At 46.2% G+C, this 6,997-nt stretch overlaps 1 protein-coding gene across 1 annotated transcript in view; it reads left to right on the plus strand.

Moving 5' to 3' along the window:
- The first annotated feature begins 506 nt into the window (after window positions 1-506).
- The window catches only part of BCAR3 (BCAR3 adaptor protein, NSP family member), a 205,764-nt gene continuing 199,273 nt past the window's right edge, over window positions 507-6,997 (plus strand). Inside the window, exon 1 of the mRNA XM_077746059.1 lies at window positions 507-741. The gene's annotated coding sequence lies outside the window, so the exon portion shown is untranslated. The remainder of the gene's footprint in view (window positions 742-6,997) is intronic.

Below are 6,997 nucleotides of genomic sequence, written 5' to 3' on the forward strand. Positions count from 1 at the left end.
TGGGTATTTTGAGAGAGAGAAGCCACATTCACATAATTTTTTTTTTTTTAAGTAAGCTCTGTGTCCAACATGGGACTTGAATTCATAACCCTGAGATCAAGAGTTACATGCTCTACTGACTGAGCCAGCCAGGTGCCCGTCACATAACTTTTATTACAGTATATTGTTATAATTATTCTATTATTGTTATTGCTAATCTCTTACTGTGCCTAATTTGTAAATTAAACTGTATTGTAGGTATGTATGTATAGGTAATCTCAGGCATCCCCTGGGGATCTTAGAACATATGCCTGGCATATAAGGGCAAGAGGGGACTATTGTACCATAATTTATTTCAGTCACCACTTGGCAAGCATTTTTCATCAGTTATTTCCTCTTACAGATAACATTGCAATGTACCTTCTCATACACACACAGAAAAGGAATTTTGTTGAAAAATCTGTATTTCCTTAAAAAAACCCCAAACAACCCTCCTTCATTCTTCCAGCTCAGGACGGGAAGTGGCCTGCGGCATGAAGCAATCACATAGCAAACCTCCTGTCCCTGACCACCTCACCTGATGATTCTCCGGCTGCTGGGCAGCTAGAGGCTGGACAGTAGGGGGCATGCCTGGTCCCTGAGGTGACTCTATAGCTGAAAGCAAGATGGCTTCCCGGCTGAGGCTGGCGGATACACCTCTGGAGCCCCTCGTGTATGATGCCCCCGCCTGGGAGAGGTGAAGCATCAGCACCCAATCATTAGGTAAGTCCGCTGGCCTTAAAGGACACAGTGCTGAGGGACATTAAACCCAGATTCACCTGGATGCAGCAGTGATGCAGTTGGTAGTATGTTGAAAGTTGGACACCAAAATGATCACGTAGACTGGTGCCCTGATGGCCGAGGGCAGCTCAGTACCAAGTATCTCTCTGAAAGTGGCACCCTGACTGAGTAAGCAGAGTAAGCTTTTTAGTTTTTGCTTTTCTTTCTTTCTTTTCTTTCTTTCTTTCTTTCTTTCTTTCTTTCTTTCTTTCTTTCTTTCTTTCTTTCTTTCTTTCTTTCTTTCTTTCTTTCTTTCTTTCTTTCTTCTTTAAGTGGTCTGTGTTTAATCCTCTGGAAGTCTCTGTGTCAGTGAGGTTTTTCTTTTCTGCCATGTGGGACTTTATGTGGGCATCTCTTGCCAGAAATTTGAATTTCCTGGCAAGGAAGAGAAGCAATTTGAGTAACCCAGGCACAGACAAATACATTTCACTTCAACAAAGCTTTTCAGGTGTCACTGAAGATGTGTGAGAAACCAGACAGAAAGCTATAGAAAATGCCCTTGAAACAAGTATTCTCCAGTCGTTGACTTTAGTGAAGCTCTTGCCACCTAATCTCCTGAACTGGATAAGCTCAGGCCACTGCTTTGCAGAGGAGAGTTTTGTTAGACCACAGGGAAAGGATTTGGGAGAGGGCAAGAACTCCATCCAGGCTGTGTGGGGCTTCTATTCCAGCTTGGGGACTCTGAGCAAAGCGTGCATGACTTGATTTGTTTCTCTTCTTTAAAAAAATGCTTATGGTGCCTGGTATTTGAAACGTAGGTAAAGGTTTGTTTGCACAGTCCTACCTGAAGAGTATATTTTGGAATTGCTCCTGCGTCTTATTATTTTCAGCTCCCTTTATGAAATTGCACCAATTGACAGTTATTAAAAGATAAGCATATGCTTATTTTGAAGGGATCCATTAAATTCTTGTTCAGCTAAAAGGTCTGATGTTTCTATAATGGCATTTGGCTTAAGAACAGAAAAAGCATTGCACTCATGGAACCTGAGGTCAGGATTCAAGTGGCATATGAGAGGATGGCTTATGGCAAAAGGGTTGGGTCTTGGGAAGGGGTGAGGTTCCTATGAGTTCACCAGAGGAGAAGCAGTATGAGCTGCTTAGAAGCTAGAGGGCTGTTCTGTTTTTAGAAAGAAAAAAAGGAAAGAAAGAAGGCATTGATCTCTAAGAAAAGTGAGAAAAGAGGAAAAGAGCTCATGAAGGTGTGCTGTGTGGGGTGGGGGTAGACTGACCTATGATACGCTGGTAAATCTGGGCTCAACATTCTGCATGCAGTCCACTGCTGATTCCCCACACCGAGGGTCAGAGACTAGTGAGCAGGGCCCGGGGGAAACCAGTCACCCAAAATATCCTGTCCAGAGGCCAACTGGATTAGATCCCAACTGAGAAAGACCCTGATTCTCTGGGCATTCATCCAGACAAGCTTTCTGTTTGCGGGCCCCCTTCCCTCTTCTCTCCCCCACCCCCACCCACAGGTGTCCCATTTCCCATCACCTGTCCAGTCTCCCTGAACAGCTTTTACGTCCTGAACTAGTTCAGTTCCATAGAGGAGCTTTTGTTAAGCATTCATTAGCTTCTAAGATTTTTTTTCACCCTATGAAATTCTCTCAGCCTTCTGACATTGTCAAGTGCCTCAGTGATTGGCTTTGAACAACTGTGACCTTCAGCTGCCTGAGGACATGTAACGCCATCCCTGTTGATCTTAGATTCAAACTCAGGGATCCTTTCAGTCAACAGGAGGAAATACTAGAAAGGGGGATGGGGTCCTCCTTTCCTGCCTTTGGGGTCTGTAAACTAAGACCTGTTTTTCCAAGTAAACGGCTTCTAGTCAATCTTGATTCCAGTTCCTCTGAACGGATCGATTTCCTAGAGAGGCAGAGTTAACAAGCTGCTTGGTGTAGGAGTCAGAAAACCTGGGTTCAGATTTCTGGGGTTGCTTCCATCATCTATTAACCACGTGTCCTTTGGCAAATCACTCAGTAATTCCCCTTAAGTAAAGATGCAGGAGTTGAAATGATGCACACAGAAAGGAGGAACTGAAATTGATGAGAGTAGATTTGAAATGATTGGTTGTGGAGATGGATGCTGGGAAAGCGCTGGCATTGCTGTCCTTATCGCAAAGGTTCAGTGGCCCGTGCATATGAAACAAGAGTGAGCTGTGGACGCTGGTTAGTTCATAATCACAAGCAGCATTGATAGAAACGCAGCTTTCAGTGCCCCGGGGGTGGCTCAGTGGGGTTAAGCATCCCACCTCAGCTTAGGCCATCATCTCACAGTTCATGGGTTCAAGGCTTGCATCCTGCTTCGCTCTGACACTGCAGAGCCTGCTTAGTATTCTCTCTCTCTCCTCCTCTCTCTGCCCCTCATGCTCTCTATCTCAAAATAAATTTCAATAAAAATAAAAATTTAAAAAAAGTTCAGCTTTCAGAATAAGGGAAGTTAGAGTCCTGCTTGGCTCTGCTCTGAAAGGGCTATGGCATCTCCTGCCTCCCATCATGTCTGCCTCCAGTCCTCTCTCCGACTTGCAATCAGAGTGATTGTTCTCAAAATCTAAATGTGATTGTGTCGCTCTCCTGCTCATAAGCCTTCAGTAGCTCCCTATTGCCCTCAGAATCGTCTCATGCAATGTCCTTCATGATCTGGCCCAGATGACCTCTCAAGCCTACCTCTGGCCCTTCACTGACCCGCAATGCTGACTCTAATAGTTCCAAACTACACCTGTTCCCAGAACTGGTCTTTCTGTCTCTTTCCTCTAGAATGCTGTTTCCAACACACACACATGCCCACGTGCATGCACATACATATGCATGCACACAGGTGTATGCCCTTCCACCTGTCAGCTTCTCCATCCTCTGAGCTTCCAGATCCCTGTCATAGCACTTCCCACACTATACTGTAGCTGCTTGAGGGCACTCCCCCTCCCATTCCAAGACAGGGGGCCCCTCCAGACAGAGATTGGGCTTCATCTGTGCACACACAACATGTACTATCTTTTGGTAGACACTCCTTAAATATTTGTAGAATCAGTGGAAGGCTAGGGGAGCAAGTGCATTCAGAGAAGGGTGACAGGGATGGTGAGGGCTGTGGAAATAAGGTTGAATGCCTGGAGAAGAGAGCATCTGGGGCCATAATAACTCACCTTTCTGTCAAGTGCTGCCGTGGGCGAGTGGGATCCGGTTTACTCCAGCCTTTCCAGAAGGCAGAATTAGCCTCTGGTAGGAGGGAGGTAGATACAGTGCAATCTAAGCAGCAGCTTTGGAGAACACTACGGCATGCTGTGTTGGATGCCTTGGCAGAGAAGGGATAGTGTCCTGGTGACCTAGAGAGTTCTCTGGCCCCAGCGCCGTCTCAGGAGTATGGTTGGAAGGATTCTTATGCTGGGTGAGGCATCCACCCCAATAATACGGAAGGTCCTGCAGACAATGGATTTGAACATCTGCAGGTCTCAACAGCTCTGAAAGTCTGTGATAATTTCATCTAGGCCACAACACCATGGAATTTAGAAAAAGGAGCAGATTTTATAATTTCTGTTTCTAAGTTCTCTTCCTTAGCAACTTCAGGGTATTTTACCTATTCCAAATCTATGCACAATGCCCAGTCCATTTAGCTGTTCCTGTGGGAAAAGAAATAAGGACCTGGAGAAGTCATATAACCTGTCCCAGTTTTATAGGTTATGAGGCAGGATCTTAAAGAAACAGAACTCTGGGGGCACCTGGTGGGCTCTGTCGGTTAAGCATCCGACCGGCTCAGGTCATGATCTCACGGTTCGTGGGTTCAAACCCCGTGTCAGTCTCTGTGCTGACAGCTAACTCAGAGCCTGGAGCCTACTTCAGATTCTGTGTCTCCCTCTCTCTCTGACCCTCCCCTGTTCACACTGTTTCTCTCTCTCTCAGAAATAAATAAAACATTAAAAAAAAAAAAAAAGAAAGAAACAGAACTCTGCGTCCCAGCTGTTCAAGCAGATGGCTTTCCCTGGGGGCTTGATGACATCATGAGCCAAGTTGTTTCTGGAATTTCTTGTTTCTTACCATTTAAACTTTTTTTTTTTAAAAAAATGTTTATTTATTTTTGAGAGAGAAAGAGAGACAGACAGACAGACAGACAGAGCCAGAGCATGAGTTGGGGAGGGGCAGAGAGAGGAAGACACAGAGTCTGAAGCAGGCTCCAGGCTCCGAGCTGTCAGCACAGAGCCCGACGCGGGGCTCGAACTCACAAACTGCAAGATCAGACTCTCAATAGACTGAGCCACCCAGGCGCCCCCTTACCATTTTTTGCCTTCAGTCCACATCTAAAGCTCAAGAACATAACCACAGAAGAGTGGCCATAGGGATGCGCCCTGGGATAGATTGCGACAGGACAATTGGGCTCAGACTAGTAATTGCCATCACTTCCCCTTTCTGTGACTAGCTCTGTTTCCTCATGTATAAAATGGACATGACAGAAGAATTAACCTAGTAAGGACACGCATATATGGAGTACTCAATAAACACTGCCTAGTGTTATTCGTACTGGATGAGGGCAGGACCGGCAATACAGGGCCCACTGCTAAAGGGGTAGCATGGTGGCCTCCAGCTGTTCTCCGCACAACCTCAGAAACTCTTAGCACTTCCACTGAGAGTCAGGTAAGGTGTAATGGGGCCGGGGGGGAAGGCAGCTATTGGCACAGAACTGAATGGGGGTGTGTTTGCACTCAGACGGTCTGTACATCCTGCTATCTGGGATCCTGAAACAATTTGTTGCTTCTCTAGGAAATGGAGAGTGGGGTGGGGTGGGCACGGGTTGTACCCACAGCCTCCTGTCCTTCCTGCATCTCCAGTAATTCCCTGCTTAGTCTTCCCACCAAGTGGAAGTTGGATACGTTGATGATAAGCTTTTGAATCAGTAGTTTCTTTTCCTCTGAAGACAGGTTTTTTGTTTCTCTGAATTCCTACCCTCTGATGTGCTCACAGGGATGTTGCCGGATTACATGCCATCATCTGTATACATAGCACCTGCCACTTGTCCGAGGGTCACAGTCAGAAAGGGGCAACACAGTGGCAACAAGAATACATTGGACTCTGATCTTCCTCCTCATAAAGTCCCCAGAATCCCAAGCCCACTGAGGGCACAGCCCAGCTTTCACCTGACAGAGTCCAAGAGCCTCGTGCAGTGTTTAGCAACCATTCATGTTTTCCTGAGCCTCACTCTATTCCGCCTCTGAGTGGGGTGGCCTATATCAGCCATCACTGCCTCTGCCACTGCTGAGGCCACACCTCTGCTCTGGTAGTCCCCACCTGTGACCAAGGCCACAGCTTTTCTGTTAGATGCCTCAAGGGGTTCTTGCTGTTTCAGCTCAGACTCTTCCTTGTCGAGGACTTGGTATCAATTCCCAGTGGAGCCAGGGCCCAGGGACAGTTAACGCACCCACCCCCCCACCCCCAGTATCCTGCTCAAAATCCTTTTTCTGTCCTTTCTCATAAGCCTGGATAGTGTAATTGATCACTGCCTCAGGATAAAGTCCCGCCTCCTCCAGGGCCCTCCCCAGGGAAGAGATGGGAGGCACGCTGCCTCTGTCTGCTTCCCTGGTGTTGGAGTTTCCTCTGACACCCTGTAGCTCACCTGCATTCTGCACACCCTCATCAAGTAACTATCCTGGTGGGCAGAGCTCCTGAGGGGACCCTGCCGAGAGGAACCCTCAATGCACAGATGTGAAATGGCTTCTGCCTTCATGCACCAGGAGATTTCTCCAAACCCGATAGAGTGCTATTACAAGGAAAGACTTACAAAGGATTTTCCTTTTCATAATTCACAAAACAGAAGAAACTCTGAATGTTGATTTGGCCCATTCTGACTCCAAGCAGGGTTAAACTCAAACAATAATTGTTTATACGTAGAAAGAGTCAAACAGCACTCCCCAGAGATTGAAATGCTGAAACACTCCCTTATAGGTTCTTTTGGTTTAAAATTTTTTTTCTGATTTTGTTTTTCATGTGTTTGTTTGCTTATTTTTTCTCTAACGGCCACGCCATTTCCTTCATGGAGCAATTTGAGCCTTTGGCTTATTGTTGTGTCCTTGAGGAGAATTGGAGGGAAGACGGTGGCCTGTCTTGGCTGTTTCCTATCACAGTGTAATTCTCTCTGCCTGAGTTCTTTTTTTAAATTTTATTTTATTAATTTTTAAAAATGTTTTATCTATTTCTGAGAGAGAGAGAGAGAGAGAGAG

Source organism: Crocuta crocuta, unplaced genomic scaffold, assembly GCF_008692635.1.
Source record: "Crocuta crocuta isolate KB4526 unplaced genomic scaffold, BGI_CrCroc_1.0 scaffold48, whole genome shotgun sequence".
Lineage (NCBI taxonomy): Eukaryota > Metazoa > Chordata > Mammalia > Carnivora > Hyaenidae > Crocuta > Crocuta crocuta.